The sequence below is a fragment of the Pangasianodon hypophthalmus genome, chromosome 15 (assembly GCF_027358585.1).
Source record: "Pangasianodon hypophthalmus isolate fPanHyp1 chromosome 15, fPanHyp1.pri, whole genome shotgun sequence".
Classification (NCBI taxonomy): Eukaryota; Metazoa; Chordata; class Actinopteri; order Siluriformes; family Pangasiidae; genus Pangasianodon; species Pangasianodon hypophthalmus.
Genome location: NC_069724.1, coordinates 4,518,832 through 4,546,543, shown reverse-complemented (window position 1 = coordinate 4,546,543; position 27,712 = coordinate 4,518,832). Strand labels below are relative to the sequence as shown.

At 38.9% G+C, this 27,712-nt stretch overlaps 1 protein-coding gene across 1 annotated transcript in view; it reads left to right on the top strand.

Moving 5' to 3' along the window:
- Positions 1-27,712, top strand: part of tenm2b (teneurin transmembrane protein 2b) — a 282,971-nt gene that overhangs the window by 45,072 nt on the left and 210,187 nt on the right. The gene's annotated exons all lie outside the window — the stretch shown is intronic.

Genomic DNA, 27,712 nt, shown 5'->3' with positions numbered 1-27,712 from the left:
GAGCAAATTCAAAAGACTCTCGCTGAGAGAGTGCCTAAGGAAAAGATGCATGTGAGACAGTTTTAATCAGTGGTAATGCAGCTTGTTTTCTCCATCACCCCGATTTAGAAAGCTCCGCAAACATCAGTGATTAACGTGAATTAGATTGTCATCCACTTTTCCCACATTTCTTTTCTTATTTCCTCCCGTTAAAAGTTTATATGTTCTTCAGTTTTTGCACTATAATTATACAACATTGTTTTAAACAACAGGGTTTACTCATTATACCTCATTCTGAAAAACAAAGAAGATAGATTGACAGGGTAAAACTTCTTGGCGAAAAAAAAATTAAGGATTTGATTTAAAAAACAAAAATAAAAACAACCAAAACACTTGAATTTAGCTGGGCTTTAACGACGACCTAATAAGTTATTTTCAAGGACTTATCCCACAGAATGTCAGAATGGTATTTCTAAACTCAACTGAGCATTGCATTGCATTAAAATTAAAATCTATATAATAATGTTTTCTGTAATTGTACATGTGGGTGGCTCGGTGGCACAGCGGGTTGCTGCCTCACAGCAACATGTTACCCACGTGGGGTTTCACTCGTTCTCCCAGTGTTGACATGGGTTTCCTCCGGGTTCTCTGGTTTTCTTCTACTTCCCAAAAACATCCCAGTTGGCTCGATGGTAGATGTGTGTGTGCATGGCACCTTGTGATGGACTGGCGTCCCATCCAGGGTGTAGCTCTGACTCTGTGCCCAGTGTTCCCAGGATCGGCTCCAGATCCACCAAAACCGTAACCAGGATTAAGCAGTGAGTGAAGATGAATGAATGCATGAAAGTATGAATGAATGAATGAATGTGTAAAAATGTGTAGTAATGGCATAGACTAAAGCAATAAGTCAATCGAAAGCAGGTGTTACAATGATTTTATCACAGGTGAAGGTGTCGTTAGGCACGATTTGTTTACCACACAGTGCAATTTCTTAACAGTAAGCTGTGGTTGCTAAGCAAATGTTCCATGGACAAAACAATGGCTAATACTCCCATATATCCTATAAGCTTGTTTGCATTTTTTGCCGATGAATCACATAGTGTGAACACCTCTATTAGCTATTAGCAACAGCAGATGAGAGTCCAAGAGATGCGCAGTCTTGCGCAGCAGATCGCAGAATCCAGTCTATCTTCCATCTGAATCCGGTTTATCTTCCAAGTCATGCGCAGCAGATCCCTGAATCCAGTTTATCTTCCGGTTTATCTGTTTGTGTTGGAGGATGAGGGCAAAATGTAAGTTCAGTACTAATGCTTCAATAAGAAATTATTTGGCATGTCATACCCAAATGATGGTTAGGAACAGACAAAAATAAAATCAAACACAGCATGATTCCTGGTGGTGCACAGTACAAATATAGTTAGGTTTCTTTGAACTATTCCTCCAGTTCTCTTTGCAGAGCAGACAACCCTTGCTGTCGACATCTCCAAATACAAATACAATATCATCATGAGAAAGAAGGATTTGGGGATTAGGCTATATACACAGTTCCATTGCTGTTGTGCACCTTTGAACAACTTTGAATGTGGCTCAGCCAATCAGAAAAAAAATAATAAAAGCAACTTACAACAGATTAACATGAAGTAGGCAGTATAGATTATAGACCAACTTCTGTCCTGAGCTGTGTGTGTGTGTGTGAAAGCATGTGTGTATGTCTGTGTGAGATGTGAAAGTCTTTTTGTGGTCAGTGTACGCAGCAGGGCCACACAGAGTCCCTGCCGGTGGTGTTAAGTGGCCTGAGCAATTCTCGAGGAACATAGGCTTGGTTATTGCAGGGGGTTTTGGCTTAAGAGGCTTAGAAGGTCCTCACGTGCTGACAGACTCAGAATACACCTGTGGTGTGGGGTTAAAATACAGGTGGTGTGGAGGGGGGTAAGGTGAGTCAAGGGTAGATACAAAAGATGGTAGTGGAATATGACTAGTCAGTCTAATGAGTGAGTGTGGTGTATTTTAAAATATGTGTATAAGAGCTAGAGAGATTAAATGTTAAATATTAATAAATAATGGGTTGATTCAGTAGTTTGGTTTCTAGTAGAACGAGACACTTTCTGAGTTGAACCGTAGTCACAGAGTGAGGTCATTTGCGACATCGTAGGCGTCTGTGAGCTATATGTGGAATGTATGTGGAAGAGGGCAGAGAGCACTTTACTCTGAGTTCGTTATGTGCCCTGTGACACAACAGGTTGGCCTCATGTTTATCAGCGAATACATGTCAGCCTTCACCTTCCCCAGTCGTTAGTTTTCGGCGAGAATCGGTGGTGGTGGTGGTGGTGTTGGGGGGTGATATTGGGGGTTGGGCTTGTATTTTGGTGTTGAGGATTAGTTGGGCAGGAAACTGTTTCTGATTTCTGGATGTGTTGTCACTTTAATTATAGCCAACAAGAGATATGGCGATGTTAGACAAGGTGGGAGATCATTATCTATTGTTTTTAACAGTAGGTTAAAATAAAGTATAAACAATACTTAGAGTTGGAAAGACATGTTAATACCCAAGCATGTGATGTTGCCAGTGTGTTTGGACTGTTGCCTCCTGTGCAATGTTGGTGAATTGGCTCCAGTTAATAAACTAATTGGAGATTTAGGAGAAGGAAGGATATTGTTAGATGAGAAATATATTATAAGCATATAGACACAATGATCTTCTGCTTTGAGCGTGTTGTGTGAATGCATTTAATGTTTCTATTTTGACATAAAGCTGTGGGTAAGGGTTTGATTAAAATGCCAAATAGGAAGTGGGAGAGTGGGCATCCCTGCCTAGTACCTCCACGCAACGTGACACGTGAGGAATAAAACATGACAGCGGATGCTGTTACAGTACAATAATCAACCATGGCATGGTGTGATGCAGCACTGAAGCTGATTATTTTCCTATAACAGCATTTCCTCTTAAACCACAGCAATTTGCCAACACTAACAAACAACACATCATACTTTTTTGTTTTCATTGCATTTAATATTGTGGGACAAGTTCCTGTTGTCGCTTATATTGTAGCATCTATAACAGTTGTTCCCTCATCAGCATCTCTTTTTTTGCAAAACTCTCTGTCCTGAAGTCTTTCCCGTATTGGAAAACTTTAACAAACTTACAAAGCGCTGACAATCCTTCCAAGATTGCTAAATAAACATCTCCTTAAAGAAAATGTCACCATATAAATGATTACACCCATTTTTCCTCTGTTTATGTGGAGCGTCTACCACACCTGGTCTCTGTGTATGAGCTGTTACTATAGAAACAGTAATGTATTAGAACAAGAAAAAGCAACCGGCACTACTGTCAGAGCTGTTAATCAACACTTTCCGATCAATAAAACACAAGAATTCAGCAGCACTGGGGCAGAATTAGTGATATTAACCCGTCATTATTGATTGAGACTGAAGGTGAAATATAGATACCAGATCCATTTAATAAACACAAGAAAAAGTTATCAGTTGCATTCTCAGACCTCCCAAACTTTTGCAGAGATGAGTAATGCATTCGGTTAAATAGACTGTATGTGTCAGTGGATGACTCCGTGCTTTTAATGAAGCCCTTTTAGATCAGGATGAGTTATGGAAGGGACGACTTTTCATTCTGGCAGCTGGCACCTTAATAATTTTTGTGTCAGTGTTAATGAGTGATACGAAGCAGTAGCTGGAGGATAAGGTGGAATCTCTATCGGGTTATACGTGAAGTAAACTCATGGCAGTATTTTTGTCTGTAGGGAGCGTTTTGTTTCATTTTTCTTTGGTAATCTGTTTAAGACTAGTTCTAGGAAGAAACACGCTGGTGGAATTGAGCAGGGTAACCTCCAGGTCCTGGAGATTTATTATCAGGTATTAATGTCTCGAAGCGCATTTACTTGATCTTCAGATCGATGCAGTCACGTCGCTTCATCAATGTTGTTAATAAACGTGTTGATGTCTTCTACGTTGTATTCTGTGTGTGTGTGTGTGTGTGTGTGTGTGTGTGTGAGATTTGACAGAAAGGTTGCAAAAGGTGTTATTGCCTTTCCTCCTTTGGGGTCTGTTGTGTTTCCTGCTGAGAACCAGGTTCATTATTTCTTTTAAGCAGATGTGCTAGACATTTAATATATTCAGGTTCTGTAGTAGGAATCGAGTTTTCTTACCCGTGAGTTCATTTAATTGTGTTTGTATATATATATATATATATATATATATATATAGAGTACTGTGCAAAAGTCTTAGGCACTCTGTTTTTTTTTTGTTTGTTTTTTTTTAGTACAAACTATGTATTGGATTTTTATTTTATGACTTCTGCATTATTGAGTCAGTACAAAAATATTTTGGATTTAAAAAACATTCGTTTTTCGGTACAAAATTAAATGTTTGTATGTCAGAAAAATGTTTGTATGTCAGAGGCCACTTTTCAGACAAAAAACATAATGAAGGCTGCTGGGTTTTGCTGCAAAAATAAGAAGTAAGTGAGACAGTAAGAGTTTCCAGAAGAACTGTGGCTGGTTCTGCAAGATGCTCAGTAACACTTACAGCTCATTTCCTTATAAAACTGCACAAATTATACCTGAGACTTTTTGCTTTTTTTTTTTTTTTTAAAGCAAAGGGTCGTCACACCAAATATTGACTTTGTTTCATTTATTACGGTTTACTGCTCTTTATAGTTTTTTAACGTAGAAACATTTAATTTCATTATTTTTGAAGGTGTCTTTGCTCTACAGCAGTTCTTTGCATGTGCCTTAGACTTGTACACAGCACTATTTTTTAGTTCATTATGGGTTTGTTCAATTAGGTTGTTTGACTTTAATTTTCGAATATTTACATTTCTTTATTTTTTATGCCTCTGCCATTAAACGAAGGAGGGATTATATTTTCCGCTTGTCCGTCCATCCTTTTGTCCGTCTGATATTCCTGTTAGTGCGACATCTCAAGAACGAGTGGTTGAACGTTTGTAGGATTTATATGGGTAATTGATGAATCGATTGATTTTGTGTGTGAGGTGGTCAGCATGGTCAAGGTCACAGCAACATCAAACGTCTGAAATAGGATCTCTTCAATAGCTTCCTTCCTGTTTATCATACAGAGATGTTAGTTACACGTTCATGTTCAGGAACTCAAGGCTATTTTTTTTTGCTAGCTCAGATTTTTGGCATCAGTCCGTCTATGTGTATTTCCATGCGTGCGTCTGTCCAAGATTCTTATTAGCGCAATGTCTTAAGAACAAGTGGTTGAATGTTTAGGATTTATATGGAATTATCACTGTAACCAGCAGATGAACTCAGTAGATTCTGGAACTGATTCAAACAGGATCAAGGTCACAGCAAGGTCAAATGTCTAAAATAGGTTTTTTTCAATAGCTTCCTTCATGTTTTGTAATATACATAATTTTAAGGATATTTCTGGCACACAAATGGCACACGTTGGTGACAGAGGCATCCCTGTCAACGCTACTGGTGTAGAGTTTGACATGTCTTGTGTGTGTAAACTAGAATGTAGGTAGCACAGTGGAGCAGCGGGTAGTGTTGCCACCTCCTAGCTCTAGGATCCCTGGTTCGATCCTGAGCTTGGGTTCTCTGCGTGTCTGTGTCAGTTTCCAACTGCGTCCCAAAATCATGCCATTTGGTGGATTGCTAAATTCGCCCCTAGGTGAATGTGTATGCATGGTTCCCTGTGATGGACTAGCAACCTGTTCATGATGTATTCCCAACTCGCTCCTGATGTTCCCAGGATAGGCTCCAGATCCATCATGACTCATGACATGAGAGAAAACTTGTTTTTCTGTCATGATTTTTGAGTCTCTCCAATTGACACATAATTGTCTAGTGCATTTGTAAGAGTATTACCATAAAAATATAATATGCTGATAATTCTTATTTAATGGAATATGATTTGCCAGATGTTCATATGATGCTTAGATTTTGGCCAAAGTTACTAAGTGTTTACTGAAGAGGAATGAATGAATGAACAAAGCAGAACATTATGTCCCAGTATTCCTAATAGCGGTGCAATCATAGTAGATAACATTTAGCAACAGATGCTGTTTATCTCGTTTAATATAAATGTTAGATTTTGTTATTTTTGAGTGGTTAGATACTAAAGCACCATCTGATATTTGGTTTATTGCTGTTGATTTGCATTTCAGATACTGTTAGCAATGAGGTTATTACTGTGTGTGTGAGATATTCAGCATAATTGTGCTGCTGATTAGGAAGTTCAACACAGGCTATTACCAGAAGAATATAACATACTGTTACATTCATATTTAACTGCATATAATTTGCCAAAATGAATGTTAGTAATAGACATTGAATGAATGTTAGTAATAGAGATTTGAGGACATTGAAAAGACAACTGTGGTTCTGTACAACAGACCTTTGTGTTGTAAGGTTATAGCTGGGGGATGATATGGACCATTAAAAGTTTTGACTTTCCAGCTAGCAAAACTCAACAGTACTTTTAATTTTAAGGTTACTTTAAATCAACATTATTGAAATTATGAGATAAATAGAAAGTTTATTTTATTTTTTTCAATGTGTTTTCTCTAAAATCTAAGATCTAAAATCTGAAGTTGTTGCTAAACATATTTTTAAATGGCTTGTTATCTGACTGTGTCCACCTGTTTTGTGTTAGTTGTTGATTACTTGCCTATATACACTCTGTTGTGTCTGAGTATCTTTGGATCTTAATGGTGCATATTTGTGTATTTTATTGTTACCTGTTCCACGATTTCCTGGTTTTGACCATCGTCCGTTTCTTCTCCATTTTGTTTTTTTTGGATTACTCTAGTTTATTGCTGCTTTTCTGTGTATTGATCCATGCTATAGACTAGATTCCCTAGGCTAATACTGTTGGATTCACCCTAATAAAGTACACTTGCATCATGACAAATCAACCCACTCTTAACATGTATATAGAACATCCACAGCTAGTGTGTTTTTTTCTGTTGGATTGTAAATACAATGTAGCTATTGATTGGCCAACATTGTGTTCATTTTTTGTTCAGCCTGGATGATGATTGGGTGGCAGATAGAATCTTATAACACCAAGTTCAACTGAGTTTGGAGGTAGAACTTGAAATCTTTGGTATCTAATATTACACTAAAATTTTGCAAAACAAACAAAAAAACACAACAGGGAGAATAAACTATCCGCCAGTGATGAGGTTTTTGTGGCTAATTCATTTTTGACCAAAATATTTATAATACTAAGAGCATAAACCTTATAATACTGAGGTAACAACATCAAATTTATTATTAAAAAAAGTCTCCTATATGGCTTGTTTAGTGACCAGATCCGATTAGGCCAGGATCAACCTAAACTGGACTAATGACAACATCTTATGTTGTTATGTGCCTAGTTGTGCCTTAATTGGCTTAAATGAGTGCAAACGAAGACTTAGGGTCTTGTTAAGGCTTAATTGCTTTAATGACCCAATATTGAATGTCTCTGGTCAGTCAGTGCTCACAGGGTTAATTACATCAGTCGTGTGGTGTTTTCTGTATTTAATCACTTCCTGTATGGCCATTGGCTACGTTTACATGCACATCAAATTCTGTTTAAAGTCTATATTCGGGTCGCAGCCATATGCTGAATGCTATGTTTATATGCATACAGGCATCAGAATATTCCTGTATACATGGTTACTGTAAGTGTGCTTGAGTTGCCATTCCTAAATACCTAGCCTACAGCTAAGCATCTGTTAGCACCCACAATTCCTTGCAGACTGAGCATAAGCGTATATCTCCTTTCAGTGGATTTTCAGTGAATAAAGTGTTTACATGCAACAAATTTCCGATTAAAACAGGCATATTTCAGGGGTGGGAATCAGAATTTGGGGAATCAGAATACTGTATTAATCTGAATCGGGCAATCGGATTGCGGCGTTTACATGACTCAATCCTAATTAGAATATTCTGATTAATATCATAATATTCATGTGCATGTAAACTTAGCCATTGTTAAATCATTGTTGAATGGTAGAGTGAGAATCACATCTTAAGTGTTCAGTGCTGTACTAAAACTGGGTGTCGTAGCTTTGGCAACTTTATTAGGAAAACCTGTACACCTGTTCCTTCATGCAGTTATCCAATCATGTGACAGGAGTGCAAACGATAAAATCATAAAATCCTAGTGACATTGGCCATGGCATGGTTGTTGGTTCCAGCCAGGCTTTTTTGAGTATTTCAGTAACTGCTAATCGGACAGTCGAAGATTGGAAAAACATCGTCTTTTTTCTAATCTGCAGCTATCCAGATCGGGTGAGTCGGTGCCCGCTGTAAACTCATATTCCTGTTCTTGGCTGACAGGAGTGGAACACGCTGTGATCTTCTGTTGCTGTCACCCATCCGTCTCATGTTTTGATGTTATGTGCATTCTGAGATGCTTTTCTGCTCACCACAGTCGTAAAGAGTGGTTATTTGAGTAACCGTAGCTCAAATCAGTCAGAGCATTCTGTCGCCTCAAACCAGTCCCTGCGTTCTCCACTGATCTCCCACATTAACAAGGCATTAGAACTGCAGCTAACTGGATGTTTTTTTGTTTTTCACACCATTATGTGTAAACTGTTTTGAGTTAAAATCTCAGGAGATCAGCAGTTTTTGAAATACTTAAACTAGCCACTCAGGCACTAACAACTATGCCACGGTTCCATTCTGATGTTTGATGTGAACGTTAACTGGTTTAGTTCTCTTTTTAAAAGTATTAATATTAATATTGACTTATTGGCACAAAATGTCTCGTTTGTTTATTGCAGTAGAAATAAAGTATGTATATGTATTCAGATATGGTTACTATAGTTTTGTTCTTCCATTGTCAGCTTTTGATTTTCATATTAACTGCAAAGCCTTATTTCTGTACATACAGTTTCTTTTGGTCTTTATGCTGTACAGTGGCAGTGGTAGCTCCGTGGTTTAGCCGTTGGGTGTGTCCTACTGCTCGGATATTCGTGAGTTCAAATCCCAGCACTGCTAAGCTGCCACTGCTGGGCCCTTGAGCAAGGCCCTTAACCCTCAACTGCTCAGTTGTATAACTGAGATAAATGTAAGTCACTCTGGATAAGGACATCTGCCAAATGCTAGAAATGTAAATGTACATACACTAGGGAACATCAGCTGATGTGGATCCAGAAATGCATTTCAGCAGACTAAATTGAGTACTTAAAAAAAAATACTGTTAAAATGCTGATAAAGATATATTTATTCTCCCTGCATCAGATTCACAATCTCATAGTATCATGAATCATTAGAATGGTTAACCATTCTAAGGTGACTGTTGTCACAATTCAGTCATTGTAGTTATCTGGAAAGTTATGTAACTGGACCTTCATAAATTTCAGCTGAATTCCTCTGACATAAACACTTGCTCTGCAAATGCAACAGAAAGTAGCAGGCAGAGATGAAATGTGAGCATCAACTACCTGAGCCTACATCTCATTACAGAAAATCTCCATCTCCCTTAAGCGAGGAGCGACCTTGTCCGCACTCCTCTCCCAATGCAGCTGCCGTAAAATAGAGCAGCTAGCTCGTACTCTAGTCCCACTCACTTTCCACACCGACGACTCCTCTCTGGGGTGGATGGGTTGGAGGGGCCACAGATTCAAATAGAAAGATAGAGACATAAAATGAGGTGTAGGGGAATGAGACACTGTAGCAGTACTGCTAAGCATTGCAATTGTTTCCTAATGTCAAGGTGCTTTCTCAACTGTTAGTCCAAAATCAGAGTGAAATTAATACTTTCACACTGCACATATTTAAACAAAGTAAAAAGCAGAGAGACTTATAAGGTGATCTCTTGTTCTTTAGTCAGAAATGCAGTCATGACACCTTTGTAGGTGGGAGAAGAGAATGAGGATATCAAAGATATTATAGGATTTGTCCAAGAGAATGAAGATAGTGCGCATTGTTATAGTGAAAACGTTGATTTTTGGATCATTTCAACATGAAAGAGAGCTCAAAATCTCAAAGTAAAGACACCAGGACACATTCATAGATCCGTTTTCAACGCCAAGATACATCGATCACTCTCAGAACATCGCAGAGAGTAATGGGATAAAACAATGCACAGATTAAAAACAACACACAGATCAGATTAATAGGTTTTCATTAACCACAGAGGTGTACACACTCACTCATTACCTGCTCGTTCTCCGTGACTTGCCTCAGAACCAGTGATCAGCCACACCCACGCTGCTGTAATGGAGATAAGAAAACAAATCATTCTATGAATACGAGAAATCAACTGAGCATGCAGAACACAGATAAGTAGACATTACTATCAATAAATAGTGGGCTAACATATAGCATTGCCACCTCAGAACTCCAGGTTCGATCCTGTGCTCGAGTTACCATTTGCATGGGTTTCTTCCAGGTTCCCCGGTTTCCTCCCAAGTCCCAAAAACGTGCTGCATGGTGGATTTGCTGCACTAAATTACCCCTGAATGATGAATTCAGGGTGTGGATGAATGAATCAATAAATAGTTTAAAACATTACATTAGCTCTATTAGGCATTTCCTTTCTGTTTAGCTGCTCATATCTATAAAAATAGCTGCCTGCAACCTAAAAGCACAGAATAAGGGTCAAGTCGGGTTCTATTGGAAGTGGACCGAGCGCTCAGACAGGTATATTGGTTTGTTTCAAACGGAGTAAATGTTGCATTTGCGGAAATAGGCACCCGCTCTAACCTGTTCTTGGCTGACAAACCTAAACCAACCCATGCTGCGTGCTTGATATCCAGTCACATTGCATGGCCTTACTTTAATTTCCTATTATCCCTGACAGAGGAACAGGGAGCCGTGTTGGCAGCCCCGGGCTTGCGTGCTATGACGGACTCAGCAGGGCTTCTGCATCAGCGGGGGCCATATGGTTAGGGAGGTGAGAAGGTCCTTGAATGCTCGTAAAGTCTGTGTGTGGAAGTGAAGTGCTTCTCAGGCAGCACAAGCACTCTCTATTCCTCCCTTTAGGGCATGTTATGGCTCCACAACATCTGCTGTCACGCACTTCCTTCTGAATATCTAAGGCTGCACGAAACACCCAAACAGCAGATCATTGAACTGAAGATGAGAGGAAGAAAAAAGGGTATTGGATAATGACTAAATGGACAAGGAGTGGAGAAGAGAGTAAAAGAAAAGCAGGCTTATTACTGTATCTATTCACTATATTCAACTGACTTTGTTGTAAAATAATAATGTAAATACAGCTAATTTAACAAACCTCATGATAGGATTTCATTTAAAATCATTGCTGCTGGCTCTCAGAGTTGACCACGAGGGACATCGCTGTAATGTATTCATGCTCGTACTCTTTAACTGGCAACGAAAATTAAATTATGCATTAATGTTACTCTTTTATTCCCTCCTACACGCTGCTATTATGTGAATGGATTAGTATATGGCTCGCAATTAACGATCATTTCCCTTTTGTAGAGAAGAACATTTGGCTGACACTTCAGAGAGGTGTGTGTGTGAGTGTGTGTGTGTGTGTTACTGAGGATGCAGTGGAATGTGAATGAGCCCGAGTTCTAGACATGAGCAGCCAGAGAACAGCAGTGAGGAATCTGAGATCACACGCTGACCGAACACTGAACAGACCTGTGTTTTTGCTGCTCTGTTCAGTGTTGAGGTGTAGCAGCTGGTGTCTGTGTGATTTTTCTGTTCACGTACAAGTTAACCTTGACTTGTGGAGTGAGGCTTTGATTGCGCCCAGTAGTGTACTGTTTGTGCTCTGTGCAGGGGTATATGGGTAATTTAATAAATGGCACCACCTTCTGTTCTCTTCTCTTCTCTTCCTTTGCATTCTCTTCTCTTCTCTTCTCTTCTCTTCCTTTGCATTCTCTTCTCTTCTCTTCTCTTCTCTTCTCTTCTCTTCCTTTGCATTCTCTTCTCTTCCTTTGCATTCTCTTCTCTTCTCTTCTCTTCTCTTCTCTTCCTTTGCATTCTCTTCTCTTCTCTTCCTTTGCATTCTCTTCTCTTCTCTTGCATTCGGTTCTGTTCTCTTCTCTTCCTTCTCATTCTCTTCTCTTCTCTTCTGTTCTCTTCCTTTACATTCTGTTCTGTTCTGGTCTGTTCTCTACTCTTCCTTTGTATTCTGTTCTGTTCTCTTCTTTTCTCTTCTCTTACTTTGCATTCTGTTCTGTTCTGATTGGTTTTGTTCTCTTATGTTCTTTTTGGTTCTGTTTTGTTCTCTTCTCTTCTTTTCTGTTTCGTCCTTTTCTGATTCTCTGATTTTCTGGTTCTGTTCCAGTCTCTTCTCTTCTCTTCTCTTCTCTTCTCTTCTCTTCTCTTCTCTTCCTTTGTGTTCTGTTCTGTTCTAATCTGGTTTGTTCTGTTCCATTTTACTCTTATGTTCTTTGTGGTTCTGTTCAGTTTATTTCTCTTTTCTTCTGTTCCATTCTGTTCTCTTATGTTCTGTTTTGTTCTGTTCTGTTATCTTCCATTCCGTTCTGTTCTGTTCTTTTCTGTTCTGTTCACTTCTCTTTTCTTCTCTTCCTTTGCATTCAGATCTGTTTTGTTCTGTTCTCTTCAGCACTTTTTGGCTCTCTTCTCTTCTCTTCTCCTCTTTTCTCCTCTCCTCTCCTCTCTTCCAGCAACACAGAGCCTATGGAATGTATGCACTGTATACTTCTCTGGAGATGGCTCTCAAGGTCTGATTAAGTGTAGCGGGCTTTATATGTTTTAAATATTTCATATTTCTACCACAACTGAACATTCAAGGTTGTTTTTTTAATAATAAAAATATAATGTATTCTTACTTAGAGAGATCAGAAGCTATGTAGGTTTTTTTTTAGAACGTATTCTCACTTACAGTGGTTATAATCAGTGCAGGCTCAACTTTTTTTTGCGTTTTTTTTAAATAATAGATAATATTCTCATTTAGAGAGATCGGAGGCCGTGTAGTCTCAAGGGCACAGAGGGATTCATGAAAACAGCATTTATTGGAAAAATAGCAATTGTTGGAATTGTTCATTTTCGTCTTTCTGAAAAACATGTTAGCAACACGATCATTTTGTGAATGTCTAAATATAATTAAATAGAAAAGAGATAAGGTAGGATAAATGAATGGCACACATGCTAATTTTCATTAGCAGGAATTGTTATGACTTGTTATTTATTCTCTGAAGCAATTAATTATCTTCCCTGCGGGCAGAAGGAAGAATACTGACAGTGTGTTCTTTGGTCGATCTGCGTATGCACATTAAAACATCCTGTTCATGTGTTGTTAAAAGATAAATCAACATATTTTTCCACTACAACATAGAACATTGATCTTAAAAAAGCTCGAATTCCAGCCCACACTTTCCCTCCCTTCGAGCTCCCAACTGAATAAGGTAATGAACGTTGTGCAGCCCTTGATTACCTGACCAGGTGCACTGAGAGCTGGAATAAAAATGGAGATTAAAATGGAGATTGGCTGAAGATCCCTGAGGACTGGGTAGAAACACTAGCTATATAGTGCTCGTATAGTATATGTAAATAAGGTTTTTGTGCCGAATAAAGCATTATATTGCCTCGGAATCCATTACAACTTTCATATTTCATCAGCTCTTCCAGCTGAGACACGGATTCTGAAGAGCAGATGGGAATTCTCCTTCTGGGACCTAGAGTTCAAGCAGCATTTGTACCGTACACCATCCGAGGCTTGGAAGACCCAAGAGTGCACTTGGCCTTGCTGTCATTGGATAACTTCCTCTTTTCTGTGTTTATGTAAGCAATGTTTCAGCCAACTGTACCATCTGATTAGTCATATAGACTATGAACGAGATGAACTGCACTCGACAATAGTTACATTTCGACCTGATTCAATCAGCCTTACACAAGACAAGAAGAAAGAAAGGCAATAATGGCGCATTAACCTGTTGAATAGAAAAGTATATCCTTAGTATCTGTATGTACCTAACTGTATGTCTTGTTAGCCCTGTTATAAAAGACAATTAGCCCTGTAGCCCTGTTATAAAAGACATCTGTCAGTTCTATTAGCTGGCACTCGTCATTCGTCTGTACATTAAATCGTTCGGGATGCAGTCCATGTGTTGAGCTGAACACGTTGAGCATTTGAGAGTTAAAAGCCCAACACGTCTCTCACATTCCAGTCACTGCCACAAACAAATTTTACGCCATTTTCTTCCCAATTTGGTCTTGCCAATTCCTACCCACTAGCTGTCTTTGCCAGTTATATGACAGTAGGCATGAGACGATACACTAAAGCCACAATACGACAGGGTTCCAGATACAGCTTTCCCGAGACGATAGTGGCACTAGACGATATTGACACAAATAACATTAAATTTTAACACATTTATTTTGTAATCACAACAATTTGAACCACTGCAATATCAATACATTGTGCTGTAAGAAAAGTAGATCAGGATTTATAATGTTATGCAAATTTCCCCTATTATTAACATTATTTTAATCTTTTTCAGTGGCATAAATGTATTTCATGGCAGCATTATTAATATTGAAAGATTGTTTGATGGTAGATTGTGCTTTAAATGATTAAATAAAAAAAAATTGTGTCACCATCGCTCCTACTGCAGTCTGGCATCCATCTGAAATGCACAAAGGAATTTTATTTTGTATATTTTTTTCATCCTGAATTCTGAAATAAATTTCTTAATAATATTTCTTAAAAATAATTAATTACTTATGCATGATGTGAGTGTGACTTACATCAAGCGCAGCACACAGGCGTTGATTTTAACCCCGTTTCAGACCACAGTCAATCCAGGCTCGGTAGAAACCAGAGTGCGCATATATCGGACCATTTACGGTAACCACCTTCCTATGGCTATGCTATGGATCTACTGTGAATCCTGGATAGTGTGGAAAAAGTTGAGCAGTAGTGTATTATGTCCTGTTGCTGTATTATTATTTTCAAGTTCACACAGGCTGAATGAAGCGAGGCTGAGAGCCTTGGGTTTGAGAAGGCTTTTTGGACTAATAAGTAAGCATGCTTCGAGGCAGTTAGGTTCCCACTCGCAGACTTCGTGCTTTGTATGCTACTACCTCTGGTGTTGCTGCCTAGTGTGTAAGAAGAGATAGAGCTCATGAAGAATATTAAACGGAAATATCACGATACACCTCAGAGAAGCAAAATTCATCTCACCAGTATTTTGTATCATAATATTCAAGACAATGAAATTGACTCATCCCTAAAGGACAGCTATGTTTTGGTCAAGCAATTACCTGTAAAATGGAAAACAATACTCTCACAGGTGGACAAACGTTAAATTTGTCAAAAACACGTGCTTCCTCTGAGCCATGTGAAGCCAACCTCTGCATACTTTCAATCGGATGCTCATGCATAACCCACATGGAGGAAAGCGCTATCTACCCACTTCCTCATACATAGGCTCACAGACACCCATGATTGGCATGTGGAGAGAGTAATGTCATCATTTCCTTTAGTCTGTATTAATGCACTTTATTGGCTAACTAGCTCACCATGTGTTATTACACTGCGTCAGCTACCACTTCTTAGCTCAGTCAGTTAGGTTTCCAGGGAACTAAAACATAGGACTGGGCAGCACACTGGAGCTTCCACTTACCCTGTGAGCTAGCTAATGTATTTATCATTTGTCCACCTGTGAGAGTATTGTTTTCCATTTTACATGTAATTGCTTGACCAAAAACAAATTGACCAATAAACAAATCCTCACATTATACTTCTTAAGTTTATCAGTTTTAATGAAAAAAAACTGGGATTTCAAAATGCTGATAAAGTCTGTAGTTGAGTTGATTATGTGACCCATAAAATGTCTCCTCAGGAGAAATTGCGTGACTCTAAACACACTCTAAAGCGGATGGCATTAAATTTACATGGGGTCCTGGGGTAATTTCCTATTTTACAGGTGCTCCTCTGTGACTTTATTTCTGTCCAGATCGGCCATGTTGACGTTTTTCTTAGTCCTCCTCTGAGAAAACGACAGGCTGAATTACCTGCTGTGTTTCACCAAACTCAGCACTCGTCTGATCATTTTAGTCCTGTCTGGATACACGTCTGTGATTTTATACACAGACGTTGCATCTGCTGCTACTTGCTCTGTGTAGTCTTGTAGTATACGTATCGGTATATGAGATGTTTCTCATGTATACTTTGTGGTTATTGTTTTATTGTATTTTCAAATTGTTGCTTGATTCGCCCCAAACTGAAATAAGAGCCAGCGTCTCTTCTCTACTCCAGCGACTCTTCAACCGCTTGGACGCCATGTTGTGAATGAAGCATGATCATACGACTGCATTACACAAACATCCTGCAACCTGCTAGAAACTCACTTCTCCTATGTTTATTTTATTGCTGTCCAGATGCGAGGTTTTTATCACTGCGGAGACAAAATTTATTACTGACATCCCCCTGATCCCTACCAACTAATCCAATCCGAACAGGGCTTAAGAGGACTTTAGAGAGGACCAGAGGTTAAACTCAGTGAATCTCTGCCACCTTTCAATTTACAGGATCAACAAGTGGAGCTTAGCGCTGGCTAGTGAAAAATAAACACACTTGATTTTATTTAAAATAATTTCAAATTTCTAACAATCTGATATATGGAATGTGCTATGAAGCTATTCATTTCCATTGTTTGCAGTTTTGTAAGTAATGAGATAACACATTAAATATAATTATGCCTTTTAAATACCTGTAAGTTTTTGCAAAGTATGTTAAAAAGATACTAGAAATAATTTCATTGAAGTACACTTTAACAAAATAAAAAAATATTGCATGCATGCTGTTATAAGAATGTAATCAACGATGCGTGAAGTGACATGTGGCCAAGTATGGTGACCCATACTCGGAATTTGTGCTCTGCATTTAACCCATCCAAGTGCACACACACACACACGGAGCAGTGGGCAGCCTTTTTTGCTGCGGCGCCCGGGGAGCAGTTGGGGGTTCGGTGCCTTGCTCAAGGGTCTCACCTCAGTCGTGGTATTGAGGGTGGGAGAGAGCGCTGGTCATTCACTCCCCCCACCTACAATCCCTGCCGGACCTGAGACTCGAGCCCACAACCTTCAGGTTCACCTTCGGGTTGCAAGTCCGACTCTCTCTATCCATGACTGTCCCTCCTGCATGGAGGGGCACAGCGTAAGTAGCCATTTAGCAATCGTATAGGTATGATTTAATATAACAAAATGATTCCTAATATTATGTCATTATTGCATGGTTCATCAATCTGAGAAAAAATGTATTTTGAATTTGCACTGGTGGGTTGTGACACAACGGTCTATTTGCTGGTTGTTGCAAAAGCGAAGAGGAAAACATCGTAACCTAGCTTGATTCGGTTTATCCTCACCAAGGTCGAGAGGCGTTCTTGGGGGACCAGATGTGATCGAGCCGGAGGACGAGGGCAGAGAGGCAGGTGCTGTTGGTGTGATGACACCCAGCGAGTCTCCTGAGTTGCTACTGGGTGGTTGCAGTTGCATGGTCCTATCTGGTAGCCCACTACTGGGCCGAATTGTCATATATTTTCGGATATCCAGGATTTTTAAATATCCTGTTATGGTCATCTTAACTGAGCATTCCAGCTAACTATCAGTGACGAATCACGCGATCGCAAGAAGTTCACTGATCTCCGCCTACCACCTGTCCGAAGTCCTGTCAGGTTTTTGCTTGAGCAGTTTTTATTGGCTATGCTATGTTTATTATCGATCAAATTTAAAATGAATGTATAAATCAATGTTTAGTTTTTAAAATATTTTTTATTGAAATTACCATCAATTTTATGTATAGTTATTTAAACAATTAATTAATTTTTACCTTCCTTCGTCAGGTTTTGTTCTGGGGACGCCCCCCTTGACACCGGGCCCGAGTGCTTAGAGGACAAAACGTGGTGCATTTAAAATTAGTGCACAGCTATCAGACTAAATGATGGAACAATCCTGCTAAAGAATAGATTCCATTTCCAAATCTGTCCTCCATTATTGTTAACAACAAAGTCAATAGTGTAATCATCTGTAGGGCGTTTCCTTGTACAGTCAGGGATCGATACGCAAAACACTTCTCAGACCAAAACAGAGATCATAATTCCAAACAAGTAACACAATTAATGCCTTTCTCTGTCTTTTTTCTTTCTTTCCCACATGATACCATACTAACAAACAGTATTTATTATCTTCTATATTTGGCTAATTGACATATCTTCAACTGACGCCTTGCAGCTTTGCTAACTTTGTTTCAAAACAATGTCTGGAACTGTTGTTCATAGTTAACAGTCAACAGCTACCTAATAATATTGTATTAGCTTTACCCGAGTTTTGGGGTGTGTTACAATCCAGAAAGATTATACAAAGTTCTCAGAATGTACTATGAAGCTGGGATGCAGTGCTGCTACTCGTCAGAAAGGGGTCCTTTAAGCAACATTTCATTAAAATGCCCGAATGCTTTTAATTTTACTAACATTGGAAAACGTTCTTTTAAGAATGATGGAAAAAACTCAATGGCCCTCATTTATGAAGCTGTCTATGAACGGATTTATGTGTAAATCGTTCATAAGAGTGTTCACACAAGAAGTTTGGTATTCATGAAAATCCTATAAATTGGGAAAAATGTATGTATCCTACTTGTGTGTATGAATTCATGCATAAGAAGACTAACTAATGTAAACCTCAAACCTAACTAATGTATATATGGAATATACTGTCGAGTTCAAACTGCTTATTTTTATTATGTTTACAGTATTTAGCAGACGCCCTCTTATCCAGAGAGACTTCTAGAAGAGCTTTGGAGTCTCTATCCATCTTCATGCTAGTTCATTGTCAGAGACTAAGAACACCATCAAGAAAATTTTGTGAAAACCAGTCTTTTTCAATCAATTTTTTATTATTGGCATTATTTAAGGATTTGAAAAATAAAGAAAGAGAGCCAACACAAACCCATAAATTAATACAAATAAAACTAATCGTTCAATTATGATATATAAACAGAGGACTGGCCGGTCTGTCTGCACAGAGCCATAAGCCGTAAACAAATGCCTCAGCTGATGGAAGCTTTAGTGCCTGCTTATTATTCTTAATATTATATATTATTAAATATTTTTATTGGTATAGACGTGAGTCAAAATAGCTTCAACAGCTGCCTTTCGACCTTTACTTTCATCGTTCATTGTGTGCTCCCAGCTGTCTGTGCACTTGAACCTTTATGGAGTTAAAAAGTTTATAAAGGCTAATGAGCTGCGTAGAGAACACGCTTTGCACTTTATAGGTGATCAACATACACATGCAAGTATGAAGAAAATCAGCCCTTCCTAAACATTCGTAGATCCGGCAGACCTACGAAAAAGTTTGATAAATGAACCTATTGAACATAAATACGAGACTGAGAAAAAGGAGAAAAATACATCTTCCTTGTCCAAAGCCCAAACTTTTTAGGCTAGTTTCAATCCGCTTCGTGTGGGTTTCGAGTTGTAGTTAATGTGAGAATTTTGCTAAGACTTGGCAACCCGCAAACTTTATACTCAGCACGTTTAAAGCTCCGTATAAAAGTAAAATCTGTACACTTTTTTGTTTTGCCCTGCGAGATCACAGTCTGGATGCACACGCCTAGGGTTACCGTTCTGGCAAGATTTCTTTAAAAAACAAAAAACCCGAATAGTGCAATGCCTATTCATATCTGTTCTTATTCATTTAGAACACATTATCTGTTCAATCTGAATAACGTATTCGGTTACAGCCTTAGTCTGCATGTGATAAATTGTGCCGAAGAGGCAGCTAGCTATGCTAACACCCTCTCTGACCTTTATGAATACATTTGTATCAAATTTAACAGGCAAATTGTGCAATTATTCTGGTTACTGTTTTGCCAACAGGTTGCCACACTCAAAAGACACATGCAACCTTGCTAGTTATCTAGCTAGCCAGAAAAACCTCGCTAATCAGATTCTTAATTCAACAGTTTAGAGGGTTTAGTGATAGTGCTAGTGTTCATTTTGCTAGTTTGCTAGAAAAGAAACAAGATGTTTTCATATACTTTAATACCAGAATGGTTAAATAAGGAATAAACTCTAAAACTCTCACATCTTTCTTTCATATTCTCCTGTTGTTTTTATCTCTCTTGCTCTTACTATGTACCTCTCTTTTCTCTTCTTGCTATTTCTCTCTCTCTCTCTCTCTCTCTCTCTCTTTGAGTTCCCCCGCTTGCTGTGTATCCCACGTTGCTAGTGTGAACTTTGATAGAGCTATCTGTTGAAGAACAGATTGAGAAGAGGACTTGCCCCAAAACATGTTGGAGTCTCTCCTTAACCCAGCTCTTTTGGCTTCAGAGACTCTTGAGTATCTTCAAGTGCAGACTTTTGCTGGTTCTTGTCCTGCTCTAGAGTTTATTCATAAGAAGTCCAGACGGTTTGTCAGAGTGATAACCTGCCTGTCTTCTTCTGTAATCTTTCTGCAGTTATTTGTGATCACTTTAACACAGGGGTCGTCAACTGGCAGACCACGGTCCGAATGCAGATCCATCAAAGTATTTCAGTGGACTGCACCAAAAATAAATAAATAAATAAATAAATAAATAAATAACTGTACCAGACCCAGTCAATGTACGAAAAAATGGCTGTAGTTCAGAGGCTCTAGTTTTTGGAAACATGAACCGATGCTCTGTTGCGACTCATGACATGCTTTTATGTACATTATTTAGCTGAAAGCAGCTCATCAGGCCAGAGACTAGCTACAGGGCTAGAGACATTAGCTCAGAAAGCAGAGAGGGTTTAGATTAAATTTTTTTTTTATTATTTACCCTGTCTAGTCTGATTAGTGAACTCATAACATGGCTTATAAAAGTCAATGATGAAAACAGAATGTTTAAAGATGATTAGACAGAGAAGTATCTGTTTATTCTCTTGAGAGTTTTAACGTCTCATTTATTCAGAATCCTAGTCAAAATGTATTATTAAAGATTAATATAGATGAATAGATGACTGTTGTCGCAGTTCAATCATGTTAATCACTTAGCGAAATTTTTGTAAGGAATTTTAAGTAGCCAATCTTCAGGAATTTTGTTGTGTACCACCAGCTCAGTGAGTTAGGTCCTTTACAGCATCTATACATCTATAGCTCTAAATGTAGCTGCATTCAAATTCTGAAGCCTGAAGTGGTACAATCTGATGTACTATGAAGTTTTCTTTGCAAGAGACATAAATATGAGATGATTTCAAAATGGGTAGATCTCACTTATTGAGAATTCTTTGGCATTTGATTTTTTTTTTTTTTTGACATTATAAAATGAAAGATTTTAAATTTCTGCTAGTTTCTTGCCATTTATAAAAGTGTGAGATTTGGCTTTCTGTCATGCTTCATTCTAAAATGTCAGCTCAATCTGTTTTTTTTTTTTTTTTTTTTTTTACTAAAGCTGTCCTGCAGTTTAATTTGACCGTTCTTACTGAAGACATTGTGTGCTATTGTGGAAATAATTCGGATTACCATGTGACAGTTCCATCATTCGACAGTTGCGAATTTACAGATTAGTGGACTTGATGAAATATTGTTCCAGAGACTGAAATCCTGACTGATTTACTTAAACATTTTACATTTTATTGATTTATCTGAAATACATTAACCACTGAGCAGTTGAAGGTTAAGAGTCAAGGGGCAGCTTGGAACAACCTTCCAGTCAATAATCACTGAGCCACCAGTCCTCATACAACTGCACCACTGCTTTAAATGTCAATGCACTGTTACACAATGACAACTATTAAAACGTTTATGGCGATCAAGGTCAAATCCGGACGATGCCACAGCCATCAGTGGCCAGGAGTCCTAGATAGCAAAATTGGCCGTGCTGACTGAATGGGAGGGATGGCATACTTTCTCTCCCCTGTCAATCACTAGCTAATCATGAGCTCTGTATACAGGAGAGGGCGGAGAGCACTCATTAGCTTCTTCACCAGGAAAGTGAAATCTCCAATGTGTCCCAAGTTATCCTTTTCCAGAAGCTCAATTAAATGGGCTAAAAAGCAGCGACTATCATAGTTTAACAAACGAATACACGAGCACTTGAATCCAAGGGAGAGGTGACTTTATGCAGATAATGTCTCTGACCTTTCTAGACCAAAAAACAAGTCTTTGGCTAGCATTTGGCTATGACCTATGTTGTCTCGTCACATGTAAAGACGCTATTTGAGTCACATTAGCGTCTTCATTTTCATTCGGTGAAGTGTTAAAATGCAAGGTGACTGTGTTTTGTGCTAGCATTAGAGTTATGTAAGCATTTTGAGCTGCAGTGTACTGTATTTGTGCTCGGTTTAGTCATGGTTTTCCGAATCCCTTCATGCTCATTATTCTGGAATCTGTTCAAGCTACTTAATATGCCTAGTAAAAGTACTCCCTACCAACCTTGATTCAGACACGTATAATGCAGCAGGTGGTGGGATGTGAAAAAGAAATACCAGCGTGCCATTGGTTTGTGAAGGTTAATACAGTTTTTTTTCTTTCTCTGGTTGTTTACAAGTGAAAAAAAAAAAAAAAAAACCATAATGCTGACTGTTATGTCAATAGCCAAGAAACGCATATGTTTTTAGCTTGTTTTAGTTTTTGTGGCATCTACTGCTGAGTTAACTATTTCATTTTTCACAATGTGTTTTTACTTTTTAGCTTTAATATTCTGTGGTTGTAATCCACTATAGTTTTTTGTTTTCTGCTGTACATGTGACAGCCTTATTACAGTCTCGGTTAGAGCCCACACCTGAGATCGCTTGTTCTTTAAGAATCTGTCTCATTATTGTGTAGAAGACAGACGTTACTGCAGCATGGTGTACCTTGATTTCCCACCCCCTATACACCCTAATAAACCCTAATGCAAGCTTCTAGGGGTTCATAAGCTTTGAAAATTAGCCTGTCAATGAAAATGGGTCTCTCAATGAAAAGAGGTAATGCCTTATAACTTGAAGAAAATAAACCCCTGCTGACAGAATGATAATTCCCAGAGCAGTGAAAGCAAGAATTTTTATCTCTTTCTCATCTAAAGAAATAAAGACATACATAATATTTGATGCTTTTATACAGACCTGGTCTTATGTGATGACCCGTTGGATCTTTAGCTATTTTCGGCATGCTTTTCTTTACCTTTTTTCAATGCCAATGAACAGACTGTACTCGGTATTATGCTCACAGAGTGAATTGTGGGTGGCTGCTGGTATTACAGCTTGAAGAGGAGAAAGAAGAAATAACAAAGGCGATGTGGAGACATAGTGCGGTAGACATAGTGCGGTCTTCACGGGGAACACACTTAAGCAGAACAGCCTGCTGAAAAAGTCATGAATACAAAAGAGAAAGAAGGAGAGAGCAGCAGAGAAACAGGTGTCTGACAGTCAGGCCACGCGCCAAGTCAAACACGGTGAAATGACCCAAATGGCCCATGGTGAGGCTCGAAATGGAGGAAGACGGTTCCACTGGAGCAGCTATTTTCTCCAGCAGTTCAATCAGGCGCACTGACATGATTCGGGGCAAACCGAATACATCCTCCTTATGTTACGCGACTGTAGCGGTCACCGCGGTTGGCTAACCCTGCAGCTTGGGTAAACAGGAAAAAAAGAAGTGCAAAAGAGACAATAATGCTCACCGAACCTAGTCTAGGATGGGATTTTAAAAGGTCAGGGGTTTATTGCAATCTGGTGATTTGACATTTATGAAGTAATATAGCTCTAGTACTATTTTAGGGAAAAACTAAGTGTCAGCGCAGAGCTACGACAGCCCTCCTCAGTCAGAATGCACTCATTCTACCAAACAGAGCCGTGCAGTCGCTCAAGATGAGGATCTGGACCTAAAAAGTGAAAGACCTCCTATCTGATCAGAGTTATGAGCGTTCGTTCAAGCCTCGTCCCTCAGGGTAGAGCAGAAATAGTGAGCTTTTATTATAATTACAAAGGTTACAAGTGTCCGCTCTGTTCTTCCTGTACTGAAGTCCTTGCTAACAGGTGTGACTCATTAAGGCTTGCAGAAGGTTCTGGTTTTTCATGGTGCTCATTGATCACTTTTAAGCAAGGTCAGCTTCATCATTTGATTAGGGAGCAGGAAAATGTCAAATCTTTGGCGAATTATGTCAAAGCACGAATATAATTTGATTCCATAGAGCAGCTCAATGGGACCTCAAAAGCTTTTAGCATGATAGCCGTATGGTTGCAGTCAAGGTGTGACCAAGTGATGAGATTTCAATGAATTCAATGAATACTCCAGTCTACCTGCTGGCATGTGCACAGGGCCTCGTTGACATAGCAGTGACTCCCTCAGCATATGACCTCACTGTACTTTCTCATTTTAGAGCCTGATTTTCACTATATAAAGCACATCATGTCAGACACGAAGTCTTGCCATTTCTTGTATGTATAGTTTTTACATGGATCAGTTGGTGATGAAAAAGCACACATTCAGCTTTCTGACACCAAAAAGCTCCAGTTCAATAGAAAAAGACCCTTAGTGTGTAAATCTCATCAAGATAAATATACACATATATAAAAGCCGTATGTACTGTATGTGCACCGGACACCAGGGAGCCACCTGCTCTTTCTATAAACTCTCTATTTAGCTTTTCTTTAGCTTGCATTGGCTCTTTGTTTAGCTCTGAATTTGGTTCGTGTTAAGATTCTACAAACTGGCCCACGATATAAATCTGCCTTCCAAATGCACAGATGATCTCAACCTTCTCACTTCATCTCATAAATGTCAGGAGGATTTCAGTCCTAACAATAATGTTTTTAATCCTCTGTTGTAGAAAACAAAACAAAACAGAGTGCAGATTGTTAGCACTCTCACTCGAGTGCACGTAGGAGTAGAAAAAGAACGAAAAAGATAAAAACGACTGGGTATGATCATGACTTTGAGTCACTGAGTCCCAACCCACTTTTATTCACACAGCCTACGTGGTGCTGGACCCTGTGGACTTCAGATACTTCACGGCAGGTACGGGGGAGCGCAGGTATGTGCCTCAGGGCACCTGTAAACATCTGTGCGTGTGTTCTACAAGTGATCCACTCACCCTCACTAACCTGTTGTTGTTCAGTAACAAATCTCTTTCAGACCCTCTTCTTGTGTATTTTTGTGCATATTCTGTCATTGTGGAATTTCCTATGCCTTTTTTTATATATTTATCCTGCTGTGTTTTGTTTGTTTTATGAAGTATCTCTTTCTATCGCACAAAGTACTGGAGCTTTTGGTGCCATTACTTATTCGTCTAGTATCAAACATATGGTTTTTGTACCTGCTCAAGACTGGCACCAGGAAGACCTGTGGTACTTGGAGGTGGAGCTAAATGCACTGTTTATTGCTGATTGGTTACTTGTACCGCATCACAATAGGCGTGACAACTTGGACATGAACAGATACTGTAGATAGATAGATAGATAGATAGATAGCATGTGTTTATAATGTCCTTACAAAGTTATTTATCTTTTGTCAGCAAGTCAAAATCATTTTCATTTTGTCACACTAGAGTTTTTTTTTATCATTGATGTCGCTGGATTTTTTTTTCTGAAGAACCTTGTTGCTAATTTCATTGCAGCTAATATAAGATGGTTAACCAAGCAGCCAAAGAACAATGTCAATCCAAGCACTTAATCCATGTGTAATGGACCAGATGGAGCCATGTGCAAGGTTTATTAATTCTGAATCCAAGCTTGTTGTCGTTAAACATGCAGAGGTCAAACGCAGTAAAGGCATTAAACATCTAAGTCACAGGGAAAGTCCAAAAGAATAGTCAAATAAGGAAGTAAGGTTAAGGCACGAGAAAGCAAATGAGGTAATAAGGCTCAAACCTTCAACTCAAGAAGTCAAGGAAATGGCAAGACTTCGCGTCTAACAGTGACATGACATGCTTTATGTAGTGCATGACCCAGGAAGTAGACACGGAATAGGAAATGAGCAAATTGCTGTAAGGCTACACGGGAAGGGCTTCCTCTAAAATTTCATTAAAATGCAGCAGATATTTCACTGCAATATCACACTGTTCATTCATTTAACACAAACTGTTATCAGTGGACAGTGCAGCTTGAGTGAAAGTCTCCTCTAAAGGCCGTGGAAGCCCCACAGATAGAACTGCATTGACACACGTTTCTGTGGGCATCTATGACAGATTCAAGTACACTGTGTTTCAATGGGAGAAACAGTTCACACTCATTGGACACCAGGCTTTTAATACGTCATTTTGACCAGATGCACAGCTTCACGGTGAGTCAGTGAGGGCTTTCGGGAAACACGTCGAGACATTAATGTATTGGAAGATAATCAACTTTAGGGTCGCAACGATATCACACCACCTCATCGCTGATTACTTATCTATAACAGCATGCCCTGAAGTGTGTTATTCTTTGTATAATACTTCAATAGTTTTCTGCGGTTAATATTTTATAGCTTTAACCTTTCTATGTCATGCAAGCAATAATACATCACGGTCTTGGATCACATGAATGATTATAGGGAATCAGCTGGGTGAAATAGCATATGTTATGCACTGTAAAGTTTTGGTATTTATTACAAATTTATTGAAAACCACATGCAGGAATTCCAGAATTAAACTTTATTCATAGTTGATTTATTCTTTGCACTATGTTAAAACTCTATGTATTTTACAGCCATGTTGCTTTGGGGACTCATTAGAATTTCCAATTCCCTTCATTATGTAAAAAGCTTTACTGCCTCAAGTTTGTAATTAATTCCTCGCTCATTTCTTTGCAGCCATTGGTTTTTATCGTTCTGGCTTTTTTAGAAGCCCATAATCAACCCGACCTGCGACTCACTCACCACTCCATATCTAGCTAGCTCGCAAACACTGATGCTAACACAAAGGATCGTGTGCATATATCTGTCACTCTGTGTATAGTCAGTAAAGACATCACAGCCCTACACATGGGGTGGTGCTTAGGAGCCTCCCAGAGGGCACAACTGGCTGTGTTCTCTTCTCACCAGCACTTTTCTGACAGCTTAGCACACTCATGCATGCCAGTGCTAATCACTTTTCTGTGCCAGCTCCAGGGCTTTAGTGACACTAGGTATCTTGTGATTAAACAGTATTTGGTTAATGCAGAGTAATTGAATGTGGAGCCAATGTGAAATCTGTAAGCAGAAATACAAACAAGTATACAACTTGAGGCAGGCGGATGAATATTCCCACTGAGTCTTTGCACATCCTGGCCTTGGGGTTCAAATTGGAAAAGCAGGAGAGACAGAAAACCAGCCTTGTGTATTGATATGGCACAACTGAAAAGCCCTGAGCTGTGTATGAACACAGTATGAGCAAGTATGGTTGAAAAAGAGACACTGTAGATTACATGGCAAGGTGAAGGTCAGTACATCGTGACCTATGACGCACGTAGAACCTTATCATACAAAGGTCGTGCCATTTAAAATGGAAAAGTAGCTCATTGTTGTTTTAAATAGAATTTGCATTAACATAGTCCTGCTGTGGCACGAATGGTACTTGCAGTGAAAACATGCATACACACCTTAAAACAACCAATCCACCCTAATCTGCTGAAACTACATATGTGTGTGTGTATGTATATATATATATATACACACACACACACACATACACACACATGTATAATATATACACACATACATATTGATATATATTTTTATAATATAGTCTTCTGAGTTGCCTTTTAATGAAAATTGTCAAGTTTTCTGGGCTACAGAAGTGTAAACAGAAGCATGAATTGAGGATTTTATCCAAAATTGCTTGAAACTCCATGCAGCATCAAGGGCCTACAAACATGGACTACAACTCCCAACAAACATTCAGTCATATTCAA